The sequence below is a fragment of the Macrotis lagotis genome, chromosome 6 (genome assembly GCF_037893015.1).
Source record: "Macrotis lagotis isolate mMagLag1 chromosome 6, bilby.v1.9.chrom.fasta, whole genome shotgun sequence".
NCBI classification, from domain to species: Eukaryota; Metazoa; Chordata; class Mammalia; order Peramelemorphia; family Peramelidae; genus Macrotis; species Macrotis lagotis.
The window spans coordinates 54,484,135-54,512,027 of record NC_133663.1 but is presented as its reverse complement, the minus strand read 5'-3'; the positions used below and the strand labels follow the sequence as shown (position 1 = coordinate 54,512,027).

Here is a 27,893-nt window from a genome sequence, read left to right as displayed (position 1 = left end):
TCTTAAATCTGCAGGTTAATTAGTAGGGTATCTACTCTGCTAAGCATGTGAAGATTTATCCCAACAGAATGGGTGGATGAGAACAATTTGTTTCAAAAGTCATGAAGGTGGCTTCAAGCAGGCCCTGTGGAGCACTGGGAGCTTGGTCAGACATCAAAGACTTCGAGGTCATCCATGGCATCTCAAGCCATTTGCCACTGACTCTAGTTGGGTGAGGCTGATGACTTTGTCCAACTCTTAAACTACTTAAACAAATTCATACACAAATCAAGACATCATCCTATGATGCCATTGGTCTTCTTTCTAAAATGAAGGTTGAACAACATTTCCTCCTGTAACTCATTCAAATTTTTCTTTAAGAATTTCAATGTTGGGGCGGCTAGGTGGCGTAGTGGATAAAGCACCGGGCCCTGGAGTCAGGAGTACCTGGGTTCAAATCCGGTCTCAGACACTTAATAATTACCTAGCTGTGTGGCCTTGAGCAAGCCACTTAACCCTGTCGGCCTTGCAAAAACCTTAAAAAAAAAAGGAATTTCAATGTCATGTCACTGGGTAGATATACGATTAGTACTGAAATTACTTCATTTACTGTGCCTTTTAGCAAGAAGTAGCTTCCCTGATTATCTGTTTCAAGTCTATTTTGCTTTTTTTTGGGGGGGGGTCTCAAATCCTTATTGTTAACTCTGTCTTTTTTAAATTCAGATGAAATACAATAGATTGATAGCCCCTTATTTTAACTCTGATTGTCTCTCTCTTTTTTTTAAGTGAGTGTATTTCTTGTAAACTGTTGTTTAATTTATTCTTCTATCTACTTCTGTTTTATGGGTAAATTCATTCCATTAAAACTCAGAGCTATGATTATGAATTCTGAATTTCATTCCATTTTCTTTTGTTTATCTCTCTCTCCCATTATTCTTCAAAAGTCTGTTTTGCTTCTGATTATAGCGTCCCTGAATAAACCTTTCCTTTCATCACATCCTCTCCTCTTTCTCTTCTATTTCCCTGTTGGGTAAAATAGATTTCTATGGGGAGAGAGAGAGAGAGAGAGACAGAGACAGACAGACAGACAGAAAAAGAGAGTAATTTCCTACTTCTTTGAATCAACTGGGATAAGAGTAAGGTTCAAGCATTGCCTTCTCCCCCACCATTTCCCTCTCCAATGTAAAAGTTCTTCTTTGCATACTTCTTTTATACAACATAATTTCCTCTATTCTTCTCCTTTCTCCCATCTTCTAAAGCAACCTCTTTATCATCCGTATTTTTCCTCCGTTCTTTTTTATTATTTTTAAATATTTTAAAAATTTATTTGAGGGGGTGGCTAGGTGGACCAGTAGATAGAGCACCAGCCCTGGAGTCAGGAGTTCCTGAGTTCAAATCTGACCTCAGACACTTAATAATTGCCTAGCTGTGTGGGCCTTGGGCAAGCCACTTAAAAAAAAATTTTATTTGTTTTTCCAACAACATGCAATCATTTTTTTTGCAAGGTTTTGAGTTTTACATTTTCTCCCTTCCTTCCCCCTCCCCGACAGAAAGCAATCTAATATAGGCTCTATATGTATAATTATACATCGCTTCTTGGCTTTTTGGCTAAGATCAAGTGTAGTATATGTATAATTATACTAAACATAGATCCATATTGATCATGTTCTGAGATAAGAATCAAATCCAAATGGAAGAAAAAATATTAAAGAGAAAAAATGTCATAATACATAAGGCAACTTTTAAAAATTGAAGCTAGTAAGCTTTGCTCTGCATTTAAACTTCACAGTTCTCTCTCTGGATATAGATGGTATTTTTTCATCTTAAGTTGTTTAAAATTGTCTTTGATTATTATACTGCTGAAATGAACAAGTCCATCATAGTTTTATTCATATTTTTTTCATCTCAACATAATTAATTCATTCCTGTAGCCTAGAGTCCTTCTAATTGCCCTAATGATAATTAAGTTCTTAGGAATTACATATATCTTCTTTCCATATAGTAATGTAAACAGCTTAACCTTATTGAGTCCATTATGATTTCTCTTTCATATTTACCATTTTAAGCTTCTTTTGATCATAATTTAAAGTCAAATTTCCTATTCAGCTATGGTCTTTTCATAAAAAATACTTGAAAGTCCTTTATTTCATTAAATATCTATCCCCCCCCCCAAAGACTATATTTAATTTTATTGGTTCTTTCTTGGTTGTAATCCTCATTCTTTTGCCTTCTAGAATCTTACATTCTAAGCCCTCCATTCTTTAAACATGGTAAAGCTCCTAAAACTTGAGATTCTGATTGTGTCTCCACAGTGTGTGAATGGCTTCTTCCTAATCACTTGGAAGTATTTTCTCCTGGTCAGGGAGTTCTACAATTTGGGTACCATATTCCTGGGTGTTTAATTTGGGAATTTCTTTCAGGGGTGATCAGTGAATTCCTCAAATGTCTAATTTACCATTTTTAGGGGGTTTTTTTGCAAGGCACTGGGGGGTAAGTGACTTACCCAAGGTCACACAGCTAGGCAATTATTAAATGTTTCAGGCCGTATTTGAACTCAGATCCTCCTGACTCCAGGGCTAGTGCTCTATTTATTGTGCCACCTAGCTGTCCCCCAATTTACCCTTTCATGCTAGGATACTGGGGGTAGTTTTCCTTTATAATTCTTGAAATATGATGTCTAGTTTCTTTCTTTAATCATGGCTTTCAGGAAGTCCAAAAATTCTAAAATTATCTCTCCTCAGTTTTCTAGGTCAGTTTTTTTTCCCGATGAGATAATTCATATATTCAACTTTTTTCATTCTTTTGACATCATTGTTTCTTGATGTCTCATGGAATCAGTAGCTTCCACTTGCCCAATTCTAGTTTTTAAAGAATTTTTTTCAGTTTGCTTTGTATCTTTTTCCATTTCCATTTCTGTTTTAAGATATTTTCTTCAGTATTTTTAGGCCTCTTTTACCATGCGATTCTTTGTCTTTTTTTTTTTTAAGTTTTTGCAAGGCAATGGGATTAAGTGATTTCCCCAATATCACACAGCTAGGCAATTTTTAAGTGTATGAGGCAGGATTTGAACTGAGGTCCTCCTGACTCTAGGACAGGTACTCTATCCACTACCCCAATTCATTGTCTCCTTTCCTCAACTTTTCCTCTAATACCCTTATTTGACTGCTAAAACCAATTTTTCAGCTTTTCCAGAAATTCTTGTTGGTCTTGTGATCAATTCATATTTTCTTTTCCTTTGAGGCTTCCTTTGTTTGTAGGTGTTTTGACATCATTGTCTTCTTCTGAGTTTGCGTCTTGATCTTAACTATCACCAGCATAGTTTGTATGTTTAGGGTTTTATTGTTGTTGTTATTATTTTCTCATTTTCCTAGCTTATTTCTTGATTTTGAACTTCATGTTAAAGTTGGTCTCTGTTCCTGGAATAAGGGGCAAAACTGTACTAAGCTTTCGTCTTTCTCACTTTCTCAAACTAATGCTTTTAGTTCTAGTCCTGGAGATTTAGCAATTTTTCAGGAAAGGTGGTGTGATCCATGAAGAGGTATGCTCACTGCTCTCCGTAGATGGAAAGAATAGTGCTCTTCAGAGTCCCTACCTCCTTGGGACAGCAAGTGCTTCTCTCTGTCCTGGAACTGCCACCTAGAAGTGTATTTAGGCATTGTTGCCAAATAGTGCCCTCTCCTGTACCTAGGGTCATTCCAGGGGTTCCTTGTAAGCTCTTTCTGACCAGTTGCCTGATCCCTTTACCAACACTGTTTTGGGAGCTTCTGAAGCTGGTGCTGCTGCCAGCTCCAGGGACCACGGGTACTGTTGCTACCATATGAGTTCCAGGTCTGCCCCTATCCCCATGTCACAGACCTATCCCTCCTAAGTAGTCTTAGGCTGGCAAAATGTCTGACCTTGACCTTTTGTTGTCTCTGCTGTCCCAGAATTTGATTTGAGGTGCAATTTTAAAGTTGTTTGGAAGGGACAGTCAAAAGATCTCAACTGCTTTCTCTTTTCTGCCAATTTGGAAACATAGCTAAACTTCTAAAATGAGTATTCTACACACAAGTCTAGACTTTTTTACTACCTACTTCTCAATCCCTTGCAAAATGATTTCTAATTCTAGCACTTTAGTGAAAAATGCTCTCTCCAAGATCAGTGAAATATTTTTTAAAAATTATATCTCAAAATAGCAAATAAGCAGGTAAAATCAAGCAAACCAGAAGAAATAAAGAGAATAATCAGAATATACTGTGCAGTTATAGGCTAACAAAATTGAGAACATAAAAGAGAGAAATATCTTTGTTTGTTTAGTTTTTGCAAGGCAATGGGGTTAAGTGACTTGCCCAAGGCCACACAGCTAGGTAATTTTTAAGTGTATGAGGACAGATTTGAACTCAGGTATTCTTGACTCCAGGGCAGATGCTCTATCCACTAAGCCACCTAGCCAATTAAGAAATATCTTTAAAACAAATTGATTGATCTGTTAAAAATGATTAAGGGGGCAGCTAGGTGGTACAGTGGATAGAGCACCGGCCCTGGAGTCAGGAGTACCTGAGTTCAAATCTGACCTCAGACACTTAATAATTACCTAGCTGTGTGGTCTTGGGCGAGCCACTTAACCCCAATTTGCCTTGCAAAAAAAAAAAACCTAAAAAAAACCCCTATAAAATACCTCCTATCAGAAGACCAGATAGAGAGCTTCAATAACCCAATTTCTGAAAAAGAAATAGATCTAGCTATAAAGAAACTACCAAAGGAGAAAAAAATTGCTGGTCCTGATGGATTCACAGGAAAATTCTACCAAACTTTTAAAGGAAAACATGGGGAGCCAAGATGGCGACAAGAAGGGAGTCTTAGGCACTCTCTGATAAAACTTGAAACTAAGGACTCTAACTAAACTTTCGAGAGACAGAACCCACAAAGGGACCCAATGAGGCAGTTCTCCTACTCAAGGTAACCTGGAAAAGAGCAGAAAGGCTCTGCTCCCCGGGATCGAAGTAGAAGCCCGCCAGAGGGGTGGCCCACTAGAGCCAAAGAACTTCAACCTCCTAGAGGCAGCCCCAGGGCTGTGAGACCCTAGTATTTGTCAAGATCTCAGCCCAGAGCCTGGCAGAGGCTGGAGGTTTCAAAAGTGCTCCTTCCCTTGCCTTGAGTCTTTGCTGCTTTGATTGCTCCTGAGCCCTGCCTCTCCTCCAGCCCAGCTGGAATGTCAGGATTTCAGGATGCTCCTTCCTCCAAGTTATCCTCTTATCTATTTGGGGAGTGATCCCCAAAGCTTCATCCACACTCTCAGGGACCCCATCATCTTTCAAGGCTTTAGTGTCAGAATCCAGTCACATGATTCCCTGAGCTCTCTTTAATTGGCGCTTCTGGCCATACCATCAATGGCTTTTTGGACATTTCAAATTGGATGTCTCAGAAATATTTCACACCTGATACATCTAAAACAGAGATCATCTTTTCCCAACAAAAAGATTCCACATCTCTCTGTTTCTTTTGAAAACACTATCATTCTTCCAGTCTCTTAGCTCTCTGTATACTTGGTGTCATCCTTTCTCTCATTTTCCCTCACTCCAAGTAAGCAATCACCTGCCACCTCCTGGTTCTACTTTCACATCATCTCATGCAGCCAATCTCTTCCCTCTAGTCACACAGTCACAACTTTAACTAAAGTCTTCATTATCTCTTACCTAGATTATTGCATTGGTCTTCATGCCTCTAGTCACTCTTCACTCCACTCTCTTCCTCTATGAATCTGACAAATTGATTTTCTTTAAGCTCAAATTTGACCATATCACTTCCTAGTCAATAAACTCTGGCAGTTCCTTTTTCCCCCCTAGGATGAAATGTATGCATATATATTATATATGTTATATATATATATAATATAAACTCTTTTGCTTAGCTTTTTAAAATATTTTTTTTGCAAGGCAATGGGGTTAAGTGGCTTTCCCCAGGCCACACAGCTAGGTAATTATTAAGTGTCTGAGGCCAGATTTGAATTCAGGTACTCCTGACTCCAGGGCCAGTGCTCTATCCATTGTGCCACCTAGCTTCCCCTTGTTTAGCTTTTAAAGCCCTTCCCAACTTGATTCCAACAATATTTCCAGGCACTTAGTCTTTAAAAGACTATGGTAAATGGAAAAGTTTGGAAGTTGCCAGAAAACATATGCTTAATTTTCAAAAATATGGAGTTCTCAAACTTAGTCACTGAGCTTAACTTGAAATCTTAGAAAACATCTTAGAATATATTATTTTTTTTTTAGGTTTTTTGCAAAGCAAATGGCATTAAGTTGCTTGCCCAAGGCCACACAGCTAAGTAATTATTAAGTGTCTGAGGCTGGATTTGAATTCAGGTACTCCTGACTCCAGGGCCCATGCTCAATCCACTGCACCACCTAACTGACCCTAGAATATATTATTAAAAGGATGCTTAGTGATCTTTTCACAAATTAAAAAAAAAATAGGATGACTTCATTAGGAAAAGATCTTTTTTTAGGATACAGCTACTAAATACACATCGGGAAAATTTTCTAGATTTCCAAATTTCAACAAAGTTTTTGATAAAGTTTCTCATGATAATTTTATGGGGGGGCAGGAAGGATATATTCAGGGTAACCAGATGCACTATTAGACATTAGGTCTTGTGGTGTATAACATTTTAACAATAACCTGGATAAAGCCATAGTATACTTATCAAATATGCGACTAGCATAAAGCTAAGAGGGAAAGCTAACATATTTGATGATACACTCAGACTTTTAAGAGTTATTATTGTTAGACTATTGATTCAATCTAACAGGCTGACATTTTGTGGGATAAATGTAAAGATTGTATTGGGGTTAAAAATCAACTTCACAAATACAAGATGAGGGAGGCCAAGTAAAAGAAAAAAATCACCTAAAAACAGCAACAGTATGATATGATAACCAAAAAAACTAATGCAATATTAGATAACATTATGAGAGGACTAATATCCAGGTTTAGGGAGGGGATAATCCCATCAAACTCTGCCCTGGTAAGATCATATCTGGGACATTATGTGCTTTAGGAAGGATATTAAAAAGGTGGAAAATTTCTAGAGATTAACAGGATAGTGAAGATCCCTGAATTTATGCCATCTGAAGGAAGTGTGTAGCCTAGAAAAGAGAAGATTTGGTAACGGCAAGTTTTTGAAAGGCTGTGAATTTTAAAGGGATATTAAATTTGTTATATCTGGCACTAGAAGGAAGAATTAGAAGTAACAAGTAGAAGATACAAAGAAACAACTGAAGTTTCAAGATCACGAACATTTTCCAAACAATCAAAGTGGAATGGATGCATAAGAAGACAGTGAATCTTGCTCACTGAAGCTTGGTCTACATGATTTCCGAGATCCTTTCCAGTTCTGAAGTTCTTCCATCAATCAAGCAGTCAACAAAAATTTATTAAATACTTAACACAGGCTATCTTCACCTTCACTATAAATCTGTAAGGGAAAAGGTAAACAAAGAAAACTTAAAATGTGGGAGATTGCTTTCTTTTCACCCTATATAAACTTTTCCCTTTTTATTGATTGATCCCATTTTAACTTTCATCACCTTTTACCTTAAATAGTTTATGGTGGAGGGGAACACAACACAACAAAGATAAGTAATGTGATGACTGGTTGATAAAGGGCTGTACTACTTAATGGTTACTGGAGTAACCAGTATATAAAGTACTGGAGAGAATGCTAGTTCTAGAAACTAAAAAAAGCTTAAACAAGGGAGGGAGGAAAAAGGTGCAAGCAAATTTTCCATAAAAAGGAATCTCTTCATGGGAAAAATACATACCCACATTTTAATCTTGAGTGGTAAGTATTTTTCTAAGGTCTAAATGACAACACAAAGAAACCATGTTCTCCAGTGATCTTTTCTCTTGCAAATAACCAAGCTGAAGAATTTATGTTGAAGCTCTCTGCTTCCAAAGTAATTTTCATGTAATTTTGATGTACAATTGGTATAACTGGTACCACTAGAACATAAGTTAAAAAAACAACACTAGAACATAGGTTAAAAAACCAACTATCACAGAGAAAATACCAGAAGATTTTTCTTCATATAAAATCACTGATATGAACATCTTCTATAAAAATGTCAACTGAAAACAAGAACCATTCCACAGCGTATTTATATTTCTTACTAAAGAAGGTCCAACATATACCAAGTATATAAAGAAAATTCTTATTTCACAAACGTTTCACTGTTAACTACTACTCTGTAGAGAAAAATAAATCTATAGCAGTCTCCAACCATAACTCTGACATTAAATCTAACTTTAGATCTTACAGAAACCAAAGCAAATAATTTTATGATGTGCCAATTTATACTTGATTCAATAATTTATGCTTCACTTATTATTACATCATGTTCCAATCTACCTTTTCATTAAGCTGCACCAAAACCCCAAAGCATTAGGTAGGACAAGTATCATTACCACTATTATACAAAGAAAGAAAATGGGTTCAGAAAGGTTAAATGAGTTATTCGAAGTTACATTGCAGAGGCTATACCAACACATAGATCTCCTTACCCCTATACTGACTGTATTTCCCCTAAATCAGATCACCAACTCCTAATCACCTCACTATGCTCTTATCATTTGAACTAATTTTTGGAATTAACATTTACAAATCATTTACAAATGAGCCAATAAGGATTAAAGCAAAAAGCCTGTGTTATTAAATGTTTTAATTCACAGAAAGGAAAACTTTTAAAGGCTGACATGAGAAATTCAGGAATGAGAACATAACAGAAAGGGCATCAAGAGAAAACTATAACCAAGGAGGTTAAGAGAACCTAACTATAATAGTTTTCATGTCAGGACAAGAGGAGGACAGGGAATCAACTCTGATCTTGCAGAAAGACAACCTTTATACTAGGTTTGCACTGTTTTGCTGGCTCTCTATTCTTACTTTCTGATTAATGTGAGAAAATATTCTGGCCCTGCCTCCTCCTACCAAGGCAGTTTCCTGATGCAGATGAGGACCATGGGCTTCCCATATGTGATGTCATGACCACTAGAGGTTGGTGAGGCCCCAGCTGTAAAAGAATAAAGCATGAGCATTTCCAAGAAGGTGGGTGGGTCTAGAGCAAAAGAATTCTGGCACAGATGAAGCCTGTGGCTCACTAACTGTTAAAGTGAATAATCAAAAGTAGAGGTCTTTTAAATTGAATTTTAAAATGTATGTACTTCTATATATTCTCTGAAGTTCCTAAATGAGACAATTCTTAACAGTCTAACCTTTGTGATATAGGGTTATCACACATTTGCTAGTCTAAGAAGTTCTATTATCCAACAATGACTCATTCTTCTCTGCTTAAAAATTTGTGAAGGTTTAACCCACTATTTCCAGAGGAAGTGCATTCTACTTGGCAGAGTTTTCATTGTTTGGAAACTTTTCCTTATATAAAACTTAAATTTGGTTCTTTTGTCCATTACTCCTAGTTCTGCCCAATGGGGTCAAACAGAATCATTTAGAGGAGTATCATAAATCAAAGGATCAAGTTATTTTTCACAAATATGACCAAGGGAAGAGATCTTGAACAAAGGAAAAAGACTATCATAGGAGACAAAAGGAACAATTGATTATATAAAACTAACAAGATTTTATACAAACAAAATCAATGAACTTAAAATTAGAAAGTAAACAGTTAACCTGGGGAATAAATCTTTACTTCTTTTAGTTACATAAAGAACTGATTCAAATACAGAATAATAAAAGCTATAATTTTTATTGTTTTTAAAAATGATAGGAAGAGACTGTTCTCAAAAGAAGAAATGCAAGAGGGCCAGCTAGGTGGCGCAGTGGATAAAGCACCAGCCCTGGAGTCAGGAGTACCTGGGTTCAAATCAGGTCTCAGACACTTAATAATTACCTAGCTGTGTGGCCTTGGGCAAGCCACTTAACCCCGTTTGCCTTGCAAAACCTTAAAAAAAAAAAAGGCAAGTTAGCAGTATGAAAAAATGCTCCCAATCACTAATAAGAAAAATTCAAATTGAAACTCCAAGGGTTTGTCTTGTATCTATTGTGCTGACAAACTGAACAATTTTGGATAACAAAAAAAATCAAAATTACATTTGTTTCAGAGAATGTGGGAAAATAGGCTCTGTTGGGGGACCTGTGAATTGGTCCAAACATTATGGGGGAAAAAATCTGAACTAAACACAAATAGTAAATTCCACAATACCCTTTGATCTAATACTATGATTATTTGGCTTCTATACAGTCTGTAGAGATCAAAGAAGGAAATTATCTACATGTACAAAAAACATTTATAATATCACTTTTTTTGTTATATCAAAAAACTAGAAACAAAGAGGAAACCAGCAAATTACTACATATAAATATAATGGGATATTACTACACTTAAAGAAATCACAAAAGGGATGGACTCAGGGAAAGGTGGAATAAATTTTATTAAGTTTTCCCAATTAACTGAGAAACAATTTGTGCAGCAAAGCTCTCTAAATAAAAAGTTTTCTAACCAATATGGAGGGCAGCTAGATGGTCCAGTAGATAGATAGGGGTTATTGGGGGGGAGGGGCAGGAAAAGAAGAGGTTGCAGGGTGCCTAGAGTCAGGTAGGCCTGAGTTCAAATGTAGTCTGAGAGCTTACTAGCTGTGTGACCCTGGACAGGGTCATTTATTCTCTATTTCCCTCAGTTTCCTCATCTATAAAATGAGCTGGAGGAGGAAACAGCAAATCTCTCCAGTATCTTTGCCAAGAAAATTTCAAATGGGGTTGGACAAGAAGAGAACTGTTTGAAATATATATATATATATATATATATATATATATATATATACACATATATATATATGAACAAAAGTCAAACCCCAATACATTAATGTTTCGTAAGTAAATAAATCACATAAAATGAATTAAGTAAAATAAGGAAAAGAAATTATACAACAATAACATGATGTTAAAGGTAAAATATCTTTAAAAACTTAAGAATGATATCTGTGTAGACTGCACACAGGACCCTAGAAGACTGGTGATAAATTCTATTTCCCACTTCTTGATAAATGATATACTACAGCTACTGAAAGAGGCAAAGATTTTCTAATATGACCTATGTGTGGATCTGATTCATTTGACTATATTTAATTTTACAACAGAGGACATTTGAGGTTTTGTTTTTTTATTGTTGAGAAGAGGGGAAGAAAAATAAGAAGAGTGATGACCCTGAAAAAGAAAAGACTAATATAACATTTATAAAACAAAGAGGCAGAAGAAAGTTCATAAAGAGATACAAGCAAACAATATTATAATTACACAATATATTCACATATCTAAGAAACAAGCTGTACAAAACTAATATTCTCAGTTTCATTTCTGTTCTTTGTTTATGGAAAAATTGTAATGTTTAGCAAGCTCAGAAAAAAATTTAAAAAAAAGAAAATGTCACAAAATGTTCAGAATGACAATATATTTTATAAAAGCATAAGCCAGGGGGGTTTATTTAAATTACAGGTAGAATTCAAGAAGAAATTATATAGCAATATAGTACAGTAGATGGAGAACTGGTTTAAGGCCAGAAAATCTGAGTTCAAATTTTGTCTCAAGAGACCTACTGGTTCTGCAACCCTAGGCAAGTCACTCAATTGGCCTACTGGACATCTCAAACTGGATGTATCACAGACATCTTCAATTCAACATCCAAAGCAATTAGTTATCTTTTTTTTTAAGGTTTTTGCAAGGCCACACAGCTAGGTAATTATTAGATGTCTGAGGCTGGATTTGAACTCAGGTACTTCTGACTCCAGGGTCAGTGCTCTACCCACTGTACCACTTAGCTGCCCCTTCTTATAACTTATTGTTAAGGGTACCACCATCCTCTCAGTCATCCAGACTTGCAATAGCTTCTTTTCTCATCCCACCCCCAATCATTTGCCAAATGATACATTTCTCTTTATAACTTCTCTCACAGATTTGACCTTCTTTTCTCTGACACTGCAGGTGGTGCCACCTCATTACCTCTTCCCATTCCACCTCACCTTCCACTTAGTTATTGAATTAATATTCCTAAGTAAAGCTCAGGTCATAACAATGCCCTCATTCCATTCAATATGCTCCAGTAGATTTTTAAGCCCTTCCTAACACAGCCCCTCTTCCTACCTTTCCCGTTTTCTTCTTTTTTTTTTTTTTTAAGATTTTTGCAAGGCAAATGGGGTTAAGTGGCTTGCCCAAGGCCACACAGCTAGGTCATTATTAAGTGTCTGAGACCTGATAACCTGATTTGAACCCAGGTACACCTGACTCCAGGGCTGGTGCTTTATCCACTGCACCACCTAGCTGCCCCCCTTTCCCGTTTTCTTACCCCTCAACTCCCCTCTCCTTTCCATTTGCTCTCTGATCCAGTGCCACAGGCCCCTTGCCTATGACACTCTATTTCAGACATCAGGAATTTTCAATGATGCTCTCCCCCTTACCTAGAACTTTCCTCCTCTCTCTACTTCTGGTTTCCTCTTCTGCAAGAAGCCTTTCCCAAGCCTCCTTTAATCCATGTATCATCCATCCCCTGTGCTGATTCTTACTCTCTTATCTCATTTGAACCTAGTTCTGAGCATGCTGGCTCCCCTCATCAGACTCTGAGCTTCTTAAGAGCAGGAATCACCATTTTCACCTTTCTTAGCACCCTTGGTGTTTTGCACAGTAACTGGTACAAGGTGGATATTTGATAAAAATGCTTGCTGTGGTGAGATGATATATGTTGAAAAATGTGCTGATCATAAAATTTGGGGTTGTTTTATCCAGGGCTTTGATTCTAAACACAATAGAATATCAAAGAATCTGCTTGCCGGTGGTATTTCAGTGTATAGAAAGAGATAGGACTTGCTCTAAGGTTTCCTAAAGTGGCATTCACATATCCATCTGCTAACTGAAGTTGGGAGAGTCTTCTCTATTTAGCCTCCATTTTTGGGTATCCATGAGTCTCAAAAATTATGAGGACTAATTCTATATATTTGTGTATAGAAGTACACATTCAATTCTCCATTAAAATGATATCCTACTCTGATGCCTCCTTTTGCCTTAGCAGTAACTCTAGGATCTTGAAGGTCACATGAGTGGAGCACAATGGAGCATAGTCTAACTTAATAACTTAATAAGAGATGATAGGAGAGAAGGAGGTGGTGCCTAAGGGTCAGCATCCATCATGAGATGGATGTGGCCTGCAGGCCATAGTTTGCTTATTACTCTTATATTAAAGCATGAAAGGATCTGTGCTGGTAGCTAAAGTATTCATATCAATTAAATAAAGGATTTTTAAAATATTAAATTAAGTATATATTTAATTAATTATTAATTAATTAATATAGTTAATAATCAGAAAAAAGCTTAGTAACAAACTCATTTGGTGAAGTAAAAGGGTAAATCATTTCAAAAAGGAGAAAACATTTTTATACTTCTATCAACAAAAATATTCAATATAGTCCTGACCTTTTCTAATACAACTGCTCTTTAAGAACCAATGGAGGAAGTACCCAATTGATAAGACAGCAGATACATTATTGGCTTAAATAGGAAAGGCTTTTGGCAATCCCTGGCAAGACAAGATGAAGCTCAGAGATTTGACAAACACACTGGATGACAGAATCAATTGAACAGTGGTGTCTCTCCTCCTTTCCTAGGTCAAACTCCATGAAAAAGCCCTTTATGTTTGTGGCCTCACTCCTTAGTCCTCTGCAGTCCACCTTCCGATTGTATCAGTCAAAAGTTACCAAAGATCTTTTAATTGCCAAATCTGAGGATTTTTTCTTGGTACTAATCCTTCTCAGTCTATTTCTTTCACAGTTTTCTTTGCTGGTGCACCATCCACATCATATCATTCTAAATATGGATGTTCCCTAGGTTCTAACCTGACCATTCTCTTCTTCCCTTATATTCTGTTGGTAACTTCAGCAGCTTTCATGAGTATAATGATCATCTTGATATAGAGATCCCAGTCTCTCCAGAGTTTCAGTCACATATCTCTAATTACACATGGAACATTTTGAATTAAAATGTCCCAGAGGCATCTTCAATTCAGTGTGAACTCCTTCTCTTCCTCCCTAAATACTCCCTTTCCAAACTCTCTTACTCAAGTCTTCTAGGTTGGTAACCTAAGCAGGATCACTGACTCCTTACTCCCACATACCTGGCCAGATCTTTCCATTTACGCTGTCACCACATATCTCACATCCTCAAATCAGGTCCTTATCATTTCTTGCCTAGATTACTAGAGATTCCTAATAGGTTTCCCTCCCTGAAATCTTTCCCCAAAGTGCTACCCAAGTGATTTTTCTTAAATACAGACCTGACCATGTGCCTATTCAATTCAAATTCTAGCAGATTCCAGTTGCCTCTAAGATAAAATATAAATTTTCTTAGCTTTTTTTAAAGCATTAAACAACTTTGCATCAATGCATCTCTTTCAGCCTCACTGGACATTCCTCTTCCACACTCACACTTTGTGATCCAGATAAACTGGACATCTCTTTATTCTTCATACAGTATACTCCTATTTCCCATCTCCAGTTCTTTACAGGGACTGTCCATGACTGGAATGCATTCCCTCTTTACCACTGTGTAGTATACCTCTCTTTAAGGCACTACTTCTCTTCTACACACTTCCTCCCAATTTCTAATGCCCTTCCTTCCAAACTACCTTTGGTTTAAGTATTTAGTATATTTTCACATATACATTTTTACATGCATTTGTCTCCCCATCAGAATAGAAGCTCCCTGCATAAAGATTGTTTAATTCTTTGTACTTGTCTCCCCAGGACCCAGACCAGTGCCAGGCATATATAAATATGGTAGGCATAAATACTTATTCATTGAAAAAATGAACTTTTGCAGCAGATAGCAAGACAGCTTGAAATCACTGAAAGGAATCGACTATGATGAGACCTATTCCAGGGTTTTATGAATTCTGGGCCTAAGACACACATACTAAAAGTTCACTTCAATGGTCTACCAAAGTGTCAAACTGCAGGAAGATTTTTGGGATACCCTCTGTACTCTATGCCTAAAAAGAATCTGTAATTTCACTGATATACATAGGATTTCCTTAAATGAAGAAGATGGTAAAACTCTTCCAAATTCATTCTTTGTGACCTTGTCACTTGGAAATCCATCTAATTAAATTCTTACTTTACCAACTCTATTATCAAATTAGAAAGACTGAAAGGATTCCAAAATATTTTAGATAAAATGGAAGTAAGACACAGCACCTGGGGAATAAGGGCTCAGGGAGGAGAAATTCCCCTGTCATTCTTCTCATTCTCAAATGCAGCTTGTTTCTCTCCAACAGAATAGTAACAGCAATGCACAAAGGGGTAAGGGCAGGAAACAGCCATTATAAAGCATCTATGTCCTACACATTGGTAATGGCTTAACCAAGATCATCTCACTGGAGATAAGAGTGAAATACTTGAAAAACGATTTTTGTCACTGTAATCTTTGCCTTGTGGGGTAGGAGTGATAATGAAGACCTTGCCAACCTATCTTCTATTCCAATAACTATAATGGATGAATGTTTTCAATGTTATTAGTGGGTTTTCCCCCAACTCTAGTGATGAGATGTGTCTTCCTTGAAGCCTGAATTTAGTCTCATAAATAAGAACGTTTCAGACAACTTCTGAGTTACTCCTAAATATTAGCATCAATCCTTTTGTTTCAAAATATAGATTATGATTTGCATAGCGAATGATTTTTAACAAGTTCATCTAATATGTGCAAGGATATTTTCTATGACATCTTATCACTATAGAGAAAGCTCTAAATTCAGAGTAGTACTGAAAAAGAGGGGAAGAATTCCACATATTTGCTCTTAGGGTAAACATGATCTGTTTAGCCTGGAAATTAATAGGAGAAATTGGCCTGTATAGGGGCCTAAATAGGCTGCATTGTTAGGGGAAAATTAAGTACCATTTTTAACTTTTGCCTTATGAATTTGAATCATTTGAAACTTTTGTAAATCTTAAATTATCTTGTATCTTTGCAAATAAGACATTTTCTTCCAATAAACTGTTAAGGATATAGAGTAAAAAGTCCTTTGTGAAATTTATTTTATAACTGATTGTAAGGAGCTAAAAAAGATATAAACAATCTTCCAGAAAAATAGAATGGTATGGTGAGCTTTGGTCAACCCTCTTCCTGATTAAAGGCTGAAAAAGGAGCCATGGAAGTAGTGCAGGAAAACTTTAACTATGGAGAAGCAGGAAAATAAGATTACAAAGACAAAATGGGAATGGGGAAATCCATGGTAAAACCCAACAATGGCTGCATTTTGAAAACTGCTTCACTGTTGTCTTGGCCCCCAGCAGTTCAGTAAAATAAAAGCAGTCTCCAGGAGATGGACATTGCTTCTAAGACCATGCAGAATTCTCATTCCCAGGGGTGGCTAGGCAGAGCAGTGGTTAGAGCACCGGCCCTGGAGTCAGGAGTACCTGAGTTCAAATCTGACCTCAGACACTTAATAATTACCTAGCTATGTGGCCTTGGGCAAGCCACTTAACCCTATTTGCCTTGCAAAAACCTTAAAAAAAAAAAAAAAGAATTCTCAGCCTTCTGTCTGCTTCAACAGAATATCTTGGGCACACGTCCATGAGCAAGGTAAAGTCATGCCATTAGTTTTCTTAATGCATCCTTGAATGCCTATATCCTTTTGAAGCAACAGTATATACAAAGTATATACATACACATACACACACACACAAATATATATATATATATATATATATATATATATATATATATATATAAAATTATAGTGATATATGGGGGGGAGAAAAGCACTAGAATCTGGGAGATCAAAAAAGTATGAATGTAGAAAGTGGTGCTTGGGTATTTAAGAGGCAGAATGAGGAAGGGAAGACATTCCAGGCTAGATGAAACTCAGCACAAAGGCATAGACCCAGCAGATGGACCACAGTGTATGTGAAGGAGAGTAATAAGGAATCTGTCTGAAAAAGTTAAATTGGGGTCTAAAAGGCTCTAAATGCCAAACAGAGATACATCTGAGTGGTGTAAAGTCTGAGATTTCTTCAGTACAATGCTGTAGATTGGAGAATAGTTAACTATGTGTCCCTCCTCCCTTGACAAAGCAACTTCTCTGAGATAATGGTGAAGAGTCAACTGACCCCACTTTATCAGTTGAAGTCTGGATGACCATTCAATTCCTGGGATTGAAGAGATAATCTGTTTTCAGTTTGAATTATATGCTCTTTTCCTTGGATTAGTTTACCCCTCTAGATTGCAAAACCACATTCCTCATTAAAGGGGGGGGTGGAGAATCGAGTTAGGATGAATGCGATTCTTGGGTCTTTTGCATTTGCCTCAATCTCTGTAATTGATTGTGGCCAGTTCCTCAAGAAAGAAAGCTTTCTCTTCATACCTTGAGAGATCTCTGAAATTTATTTAAGTGGCATTTGTCCCACACACATCTATTTTATCTTGGAGGCAAAAGAGAGATAGATAATGGAGTTTACTGAGTTGAGAAATAAGTCGGTCAGACATATAACTTTAGGAAAATTGAGGTTCTATTATCAGTGATTTTTTAAAAACTGAAACTTCATTTATCAAATATCTCCTCTCTGATTAATAAGATCTATTTTTTTATATCCTCTGACAGAAGAAAATTTGTTAGGGTCAAATGTCTGAACAGTACAAATTGTTCCATTGATTACATACTTAACAATAAATATCTTTTGACTGATTTTTAAAATTCTGTTAGCAATCTAAACACTGAAAAAAAATGAGACAAGCATCTATTCAATGTTTTCTAGAAATCTTCATGTGGCCTCTAAACCAGCTGATTTTTTTATTGTTTAGTCAATTTTGTGGTTGCTATTTAGTCAATTAGTCATGTCCAACTCCTGGTGACACTATTTGAGATTTTCATGGCAAAAATAATGGAGTGATCTACTATTTCCTTCTCCAACTTTAACTGATACAGTTGAATAATCAAAGAATTCCTGAACTGAATTATCATTTTACTTGGAAATTCAGAGGCTCTAACACAATAAGCTGCACTGGGAACAGAGTCAGTTATAACTTGTGGCTCATAGTTTTGTTTCCTAAAATGATTTTAAAAACCTGTAAAACAAATAATTCAAGTCAAAGCAACAAGTATTTATTAAGTATCTGTTATGTGTTAGGTATAACTCAGGACTCCAAGGAAACAAAGAATGGCAAAACCAAAACAAAGTTTCTTCTGAAGGAGCTCACAGTGTCTAATGGGAGAGGTAACATTATAACACTGTTGCTGTTAGTTCATTTTCTTTTTTTTTTCTTTTTAGGTTTTTGCAAGACAATGGGGTTAAGTGGCTTGCCCAAGGCCACATAGCTAGGTAATCATTAAGTGTTTGAGGTCACATATGAACTCAGGTACTCCTGACTCCAGGGCTGGTGCTCTATCCACTGTGCTACCCAGCCACTCCTTGTTAGCTCATTTTCTGTTGTTTTTTTTAAAGTTTTTTCAAGGCAATGGGGTTAAGTGACTTGCCCAAGACCACACAGCTATGTAATTATTAAGTGTCTGAGGCTGCATTTGAACTCAGGTCCTCTTGCCTCAAGGGCTGGTACTCTATGCACTGTGCCACCTAGCTGCCCCCAAGTTAGTTCATTTTCAAAGAAAACCAACAACACCTTTAATGGGAGTTGTCCTAACTTGTTTGTGAACTGGACGAAATGAGACAGAACAACCTCACTCTCTTCCAAGCAACTGAAGTCCAGTGGCAAGACGGGAGTCAGGATGATTGGTGATGACCCAGGATACAGTGGAGAACTTTGGAGTTTTCCATGGCTGACCCAGGTCTCAGGGCTCTGCAGCACCTGCTTCAGCCACTTTCCTGGCTCTTGAAACAAATTGTTCTCATCCACCCATTCTTTTAGGAGAAGGCTTCACATGCTTGGGGTAGATATCCATGGGTTGGAGGCCTGTTGGCTACCCTCACCAGAGGTGCTAATCCTTCCAAAATGCCCATATACCATATAACAAGCTAAAGATAATCTTAAGAGGGAAGACACTAGCATTAAGGAGGACTAGGAAAACTTTCCTGCAAAAAGGTAGGATTTTAACTAGAATCTTGAGGATACCAGAGAAGATAGCAAAGAGACATGAGAAGAGAGAGAATTCATGCATAGGGAATGACCAAAGAAAAATGCATAATTGAGGGATAGAGTCATATGCAAGGAATAAGAAGGAGGATCACAAAGTAAATAGAGGGCAAAATAAAATCATGAAAACAGAAAAGGAAAGAAGGGATTTAATTTCAAAGAAAATCAAGAACATTGTTTTTTGCTGTTTTTAGATTAACCTGGAATTTAGAGGTCAGAAGAGATGTAGAAATCCATCTAATTTAACTCTTTCATTTAATAGGTAAGAAAACTGGGAAAAACAAGAGAAGAAACTTTTCCAGGGTCACCCAGTCAAGTGGGTGCCAGTGCCAGGATTCAAATATGGCATGTGTGTCTCCAAACTCAGAGTTCTTTCCACTATACCACAGAACATAATCCTTTGTCAGATGGGGGTTATAGGCATGCCTTATGATCACTGTACTTACAATCACAGATTCAGAACTGTAAGAGATTTTAGAAATCACACAGTCCAACACTTACTTTACAGATTAGGAAACTGAATTTGCTCTAAGACATACAAGTGATTAGCAGGAGAACCAGGAATCTAACTGTCAAATCACTGCTTCCCCCCCCCTTAACATTTATGAAAACCATATCTAATATCATAGAGTTCCTATATCTAATATATCATCTATAATAACAAAGTTTGAAATGTGAACAAATGAACTATTAAGTCAATCCCTTTGAAGACTAGAAGGAAATGAGGATATTTAGCCTAGAAAAGATTCCTAGGTGATATTTTTTTTAAGTACTAATAAGTCTATTCTGTAGGAAAAGGATTAGGTCTGTTTTTTTTGGCCTCGGAAGGTGATACTGAGAATTATGATTATAGGATGCTATTAAATGTTGTTAATGCTCTCTCTGCTCCTGAGATATAAGCTATTGTTTCATTGTTAAATGTAAAATTTGTACCCCCATCCTCATTCCTCCTTCACCCTGCTTCTGGTTCCCAGTTACCTGACCTTGCCCATTGATGCTGGTGTGATGGAAATCACATATTGAACTGAGGTCTCGCACACCTTGGGACAGAAAGGACCAGCAAGTAGCTTGCCTTTGGAGGATACCTGGCCACAACCCTTTGTCCAACCTACTATAGAAGTGTATTAAGAGGAAGCACCGCCCCTCTTTGCTTTTTCTTGACTCTTTATCTTCCACCTTGCAGGATGACTTTCTTTCAGTCTCTTTCTTAGGTCACGTGGTCCCAAACTTAGGCCTCTGGAGCACCACGCTATGTGGCCAGACTAAGCCAGGACTCATGGATGCCTGTCCTAAACTCTCTCTCTCTCTCTCTCTCTCTCTCTCTCTCTCTCTCTCTCTCTCTCTCTCTCTCTCTCTCTAACTTCACCTAGCCTTTCCTCAAAGTGCTTGCTGCTTTTCTAGGAGTTTTAACCTGTTTACTTTGCAATATTTCACAATAAATACTGAACAGTTTTAAAATCCCAGGGAGCACATGAATTCCTTTGTTTTTCAGTAACTCTCGATTTCTATCTTTAATTGGAGACCCCAAATCACATCAGCAACTAAGGACAGAAGTAAGAAAAGTTGAAAAGAAGTCAGTTTGATGTCTGGAAAATATCTAAACAGAATTTTCCTTAAGTGGAATAGGCTATCTTAGGAGATGATTTCTTTTCTCAATGGAATTTTCAGTAAAAGGACTGGATAATCACTTGTCAAGTATGTTTTGGAGGGGACTCCTCTAAAGGGTATGGACTGAACTTAATGGTCATTGAGGTCCCTTCCAACTCTGAAATTTCAAAAATTCTATACATATAAGGAAATTATGTCTTCCATCAGCAACAACTTTTATTAAACCAGAGAAATATACATACTCTTCTATGTTCCTTTAGCAAGCAACACTGTAAAATTTTGGGAGTTTGGGACAGGGAATATGGCATTATGAAAGAACAATGCCCTAAGAGTCAGCAGAACTGAATTCCAGGCAAAATTAGCTGAGTAATCTTGGTCAAGTCATTTAACTTACTTGGGCTTCATTCAGAAGTAGGGACTATGATTGGGGATAAAAACTCATCAGTAAGACATTAATAGGCAATAAGAAAATGACTCCTGAAGCAATCCCATTCTTAAAATAAGTTACTTACGAAGAGACATTTCAACAGTCCTACTCTTTCTGCAGGGTTCAAGGTGACTTACGACATCTGGGTGTTGAAATAACACAAGATTGCAGGTCATCTTCTTTAAGAGAAGATTCAGTTCACTGCACTTTCACAAGTAGGGAGAAGTAGCTCACTTTGTCCTGACCCCCATGTCCAGATATCAATCAACTCATCCACAAGCATGTATTGAGGGCTCAGTATGTGTCAGAAAGCGCCTACCCTCAAGGAGCTTCCATTTTATCAGAAGGGACAATGTGCGCACATATCAAATATAAAGTACATTTTGTTTGGGGGGTGGGCACCAAGAAAGACTTCCTTTACAAGATGTTGCTTAACCAGAGTATTGCAGGGAAAAAGAAATTCTAGGAGGCTCCTTCCTCTCTATGCTGGAAGCCCAGCTGGCCCTTCAATCCACACCCTGTGCTTATGGCTCTCTCCTCCCAACTGGCAGGCTTCTCCCAGAAATTCCACTGCAAGAGGGGACAGTGGGCTCCTCACTCTGCCCCAGGGCCAGGCACGCCTACCCTGGCCTGACTCCTTTAGAAGGTCAGCTACTCGAGGCCAGGTTCAGAGGCCTTTCTTTCTACATGTATTTCTATTGATAGAGGGTGAAAAAACCTTCCAGGTCTGGGAACCAATCAGTGCAGGGGGCAGGGGAATGAGCTCCAAGAGTCATAGTGGTTGCTCTGGAAAGTGGGGGGGGGGGGGGCGCCCACAACATATGATAAGACAGGAAAGCAGAATTGGGCCAAGCAGGGAAGAGCTCTAAAAGCCCAAGAGAAGAGCTTATATTTGATCCTAGAAGCAATCCTGAATCCTTGGCATTTACATGGTCAGTGGGGCACTGTAGAAAAAATCACTTGAAAAATGAAGCAATTTAACAATAACTTTCCTATTAGAGAATATAAGACAGTAGCATATTTATTTTTATTTTTTGACAGTGGCATATTTAAAAAAGAAAAATCTATTTATTTGCCTCATCTATAATAACTGTACAGCATTAATACTTTTCTAAGTTGCAATAAAAATGAAGCAAAGATTTCTGAGTGCATGGATATTTTGTAACTACTAAACCACCACTGAAATTGCAAAAATAGCTAACAGGAAGATTAAAAGATGGGGTAACCAAGATCTTATTTAGAAACATTCTTTTTAAATTTGAGGGACTCCTAAATTTTCAATACTTAAAAGCTAACAAGCAGGAAAACATCTTAACTTTAATCATTTCTGCCTAATTCCAACAAATATCTTCATTTGGAAGTTGAAGTAGCAGGAAAGATGCAATGAAACTGCAATTTAGGAAAAGAAACTATGAACTCAGGTTCTTAAAGAAAAATAATGAGTATTTACGTAGAAATAATTATAAAATTAATTATGGAATTAGAAGGTCTCCTTCTGAGGACAGTTAGGTGGCACAGTAGATAAAGTATTAGCCCTGGAGTCAGGAGGACATAAGTTCAAGCCTGGCCCCAAAGCAGGGACTTAATAAATGATTACTAAGCAGAATGCCTTTTTTTTTTTTGGTTTTTGCAAGGCAATTGGGTTAAGTGACTTGCTCAGGGTCACACAGCTAGGTAATTATTAAGTGTCTGAGGCTGGATTTGAATTCAGGTACTCCTGACTCCAGGGAAGTGCTTCATCCACTGCCCACCTAACCACCCGAAAGGAGCTTATATTTAAAAGTAAACAACTGCCATAAGGTAGCATAACTAAACTAGCAAATGAGATAGGCAATAAAAGAGACTGCAGTTCACAGAAGGGAGAAATCACCTTAAACAACTTTAGCTGGAGAAGGTATCATCAAGAAATCAGAACCCAAATCAGCACCAGAAGAACAGACCCAAGATTGGCAGAGAGGGCAGCTAGATGGCACAGTAAACAGACCACTAGTTCTGAAATCAAGAAGACTCTTCTCAGAAGAACATTGTATACCCTTACAGCAACAAGGGGGTCATAATCAACCTGTAATGGACTTGTTCATTCCATCAATGCAATAATAAGGGACAATCTTACCTGCGATGGAGAATACCACCTATATCGAAAGAACTGTGAAATTTAAACAAAGACCAAATTCTATTACCTTCAATTTTTTTAAAAAGTGTCTTATGTACAACATAATTTTGCTATCTCTAATATTTTATTTTCTCCTCAAGGATATGATTTCTCTCTCAACACATTCAATTTTGATCAATGTATAGCATGGAAACAATGTAAAGATTATCAGACTGTCTTCTGTGGGGGTATGGGGGGAGGGAAGGGAGGGTGGGGGAAAATTTTATAATTCAAAACCTTACAGAAAATGATAGGTAGAAACTACTATTGTATTGGAAAACTAATAAAATGTTTTTAAAAAATAAATAAAAGAAATTCAAATAAAAAAGACTCTTCTTCTTCATGAATTCAAATCTGACCTCAGACATTTACTAGTTGTATGACCCTAAGTCACTTAACCCTTTGTTTGCTTCAGTTCCTCTTCTGTAAAAATGAACTGAAGAAAGAAATGGCAAACTGTCAAAAAACTCCAAATGGTGTCACAAAGAATCAGACAAGACAACAGGGAGAAGATACTCCAAAATCCCCTGGATTTGACAACAATAAGGATGTTAGTATAGCAGAAGTGTAGTGCATGTACAGGCAAGAACTGGAATGAGGGATCCACAATACCAAGGGTTCTAGACTACAAACCAGTATATATAGAAGTTGGTGGCAATTCCTGATTGAACCTTGGAGGGAGGATGAACAACTACCAAGAGGAATACAGAAATGGGTCTTATCTCCCATTTTCCATGTTGAAGCTCACTGTAGAATTTATCTCCAACACAACCATGCCTCCACTTAGTGTCTACCATTCCCCTATTTCATCACCTCCCTTTTGAGTTCAACCTCTCCTATCTGGGAACCATTGCTGGCCTTCCACGGTGTTTGGTGGGCCAGAATAATTCTTGCAGGGTAAACAGAAAAGCTGGATTGAGATCTGCAGCTTTGAAATTAAAAAAGAAGATAAAAATTGCCAATAGAGAGAGACACTGCAATGTTTGTTTAGGGTTAGGGTTTTAGTTAGTGGTGAAGAAATAGGTTCAGGCCAGAATGTTAGGAAAAGCACCTCAGCAGTTGTTTGGAGGATGGATTGGAGAGGGGAAAGGCTTGAAACAGGGGAACCAAAGAGGAGATTCTGCAAAAATTCAAGCAAAAAAATGATGAGGACCTGAACTTTTGTGGCAGCTACAAAAGTAAACAAAGGGACAAATATAACAAGATTTTGTGGAGGCAGGAATAATAAAATTTGGAAATGTTGAGTAAAAGTGAAAAGTTAAAGATTACCCTAAGGTTATGCATCTAGGTAACTCAAAAGAAGTCTTGTTCTTGAAAGAAACAAAAGAAGTCCAGAATACCCTGGAGGGTCTGGGTGGGAGGGAAGTGATGAATGATATAATGAATAGACAAAAACTGCTGGGAAAACTAAAAAAGTCTGGCAAAAACTAGATAGAGACCAACCCTTCACACTATATACCATGACATATACTAAATGGATGTATGACAGCTTCCAAAGGTTACAAAATAAATTAGGGGAGTAAGGAAGAAAATATGTATCACAGCTAAGAGTTCTTAACCAAAGGATAGAGAGGATTTTAAAAAAATAAATAAAATAAATTGGGCGACTGTTTAAACAATTAAAGAATTTGTATAAAGAATCATACAACTTCAATATAGTTAAAATGAGAAGGGGCTGGATCACAAGAGGGAAAATTTTTGTAGTAAACTTGTCTGAGATCATTCCTAAGATACATAGGTGCTCTTCTGAGAGCAGAGTCCAGTTGTTATATTTCTTCATATCTGACACATGTCCTTAATAGATGCTTACTGACTGAATGGATCCAAATTTACAAAAACAAAATTCATTCCCAATATATAAAACCTATTTACAGGAAGGTCCCAAATTAAAAAATCCAAACTATCAACAAATGTTACAAATAAGTAATAATTAGAGAAATTCAAATTAAAATAACTCAGGTTCCTTCTCATACCAGTTAGATTGGCAATGATATCAAAAAAGGAAAATGACAAATTTTAAAGAGGGAATCACACTGGTTCACTATTGGCTGTGCTGTGAACTGGTCTAGTAATTCTTTTTCTTCTTTTTTTTAAGTTTTTTTGCAAGGCAATGGGGTTAAGTGGCTTGCCCAAGGCCATACAGCTAGGTAATTATTAAGTGTCTGAGGGCGAATTTGAACTCAGGTCCTCCTGACACCAGAGCCAGTGCTCTACCTACTGCACCACCTAGCTGCCCCCTGATCTAGTAATTCGGAAAAGCAATTTGGAACTATGCTCAAAGTCACTAAACTGAATGCCACTATACCACTTTTTTGCCTATATTTCAAAGATAGAAAAAGAAAAAAGTGCTGACAGGTACATAAAAATGTACAATACTTGTTTTTGATGTAACTCACAACTGGAAACTAAGGGAATAATCATCAACTGGGTACTTCCTTTTCTGTTTATTGAAAAAGCTTTAATGATTGTCTTTTTTTTATAGAACCCAAGTGTTATCTTTCTTTTCCTTCCTTTCTTCTCCTGCCTAGTTGGAAAAAAAAAGAAAAGAAAAACAAGTCTTGTAACAAATATGAAAATATCACGGTAAGGAATTTGATGCATTGGCAAGAAAAAATGAAAGGAACAATATTAGAGAAACCTGGAAAGAGTAGTAGGAACCAATACAACTAATAGTTCTTGAGAAGTAGGGGATAGGGGCAACTAGATGGCACAGTGGATGGAGCACCAGCCCTGAAGTCAGAAGGACCTGAGTTCAAATCCAGTCTTAAACATTTAATAATTGCCTAGCTGTGTAACTTCAGCAAATCACATAAACTTACTCCCTTAAATGAAAATTAAAAAAATATATAATAATATAAAAAAGAAGTAGGGGATAGATATCTACAATCTTATAGTGAAGGAAACCAAAGTAAATAGAGATTAAGTGACTTGCCCAGACTCCCCCAGCAAATTAGTACCTGAGGCACATTTGAACTCAGGTCTTCCTGACTCCTTCCAATGTGACCCCATCTAGTTGCCTCGAGGCCTTTTATGACATGTATTATGTATCACCACCACCAACAACAACAATATAGAGTAATAAAAACATGCCTCCAGATTTGGAAAGCCCCATACACATTATCAAATATGACCGTTCCAACCTTTTAAGGTAGATGCTACAATTATATCAATTTTATACATAAGGAAACTGAGGATTGGAACTCAAGCCTTCTTGACTCCAAGACCAGTGCTATTACCCATTGTACCACCTAGTTTACCTCAATAACAATGAGGTTATCAATAACATGAAAGATATAAGATGTCAATGCAATGACCAAATGATTCTAGAGGTCTGGCAATGAAGCAAGTTACTGACTTCCCAAGATGGGATGGAGTCGAGATGCCAAAAAAATTGCTGTCATTTTCAGCAGGGGCATTTGTTTTGGTTGACTCTGCATATTCTTACAAGGGTTTTGCCTTTTTCCCCTCCAATTCAGGCAGGAGAAGAGAAGAAAAAGGAAGGTAACAACTGGGTTCTAAAAAAAAGGACAATCATTGAAGTATTTTTCAATGCACAGAAAATAACAAAAGGAAAGTCAGAAAGTAAAAGGCAAACAATGGGTAGCTCTGAAATCCAAATGCTGTATTTATTCTATGCTTACAAGGAAAAGTGAGTCATAGATCCAAGTTCCACACTTTACTGGATGTAAAAATGGAAGTTGTGTATACCAACCTGTCCACATCTGATCATCTGGTGAGACTGTCCTACTCCCTCTGAGGCCCATTTGCTACCATCACTATGTGATCTGGGAGATGGGAAACTCTGCCATGGTGGTGTCCCTGGGAAGAAGTCATTTTCCCAACTGCACCTGGGCAGCAGCTACCCCTGAGCACTCAGGTGGTGATTTAGGCTACAACTGCAAACAAAAGAGGAAGCTGGGCTCTTCAGAAGGAGAGTTCAGAACAGTGATTAGAGACAAGTCCCAAAACTAGCTACTGAAGTGGAGGGTTATTTCCCCACTCTCCAAGCTTAGAGTCAGGTACTGACTCCTTCACACAATGAAGCCACTTCAAGTCCCCAAGTGAGGTGGTAAAGGGTACAAAGTCACACAGTAATAACAGAAAGAGATCAGGAGGTAACCTCTTACAGAAGAAAGATACTAGGCTCAAGATCAGGAGATCCTGATTATTAAATGTAAGGCCATGAGCAATTCCCTTAACTTCTCTAAAATAAAAATGTATTTTCTTCAGTTGAAAAATGGAGAGAATACATATAGTACTTACCATAAAGAATTATAGTAAAGTTCAAATGAGCTGAAGACTATAAACCACTTCTGTTTAAATTCCAGTTTAGCAATATTTTTAGAAAAACTAATCTGGAAGGAGTAGATAAAGTACACATGCAGGAATTAGGATAATCTCAACTTGGAAACTAGTATACTATCCTAGATAAGATAAGCATCTAGAACTAGGAATGGTGGTAACTGAATGAAAGAAACGAGAGACTTAATGAAGAAAAATAGATAAAACTAATAGTGACTGGCTGGTTATGAGTTGAAAAGGCAAAAATGGGGGCAGCTAGGTGGCACAGTGGATAGAGCACCAACCCTGCAGGCAGGAGGACCTGAGTT

The 27,893-nt window shown here is 37.2% G+C and overlaps 1 protein-coding gene and 1 pseudogene across 5 annotated transcripts in view; one reads left to right on the top strand and one right to left on the bottom strand.

Annotated features, from left to right (window-relative positions):
• Positions 1-27,893, bottom strand: part of TFDP2 (transcription factor Dp-2) — a 190,471-nt gene that overhangs the window by 113,596 nt on the left and 48,982 nt on the right. The window lies entirely within an intron of this gene.
• On the top strand, positions 1,568-1,636 carry LOC141492427 (U2 spliceosomal RNA; annotated as a pseudogene).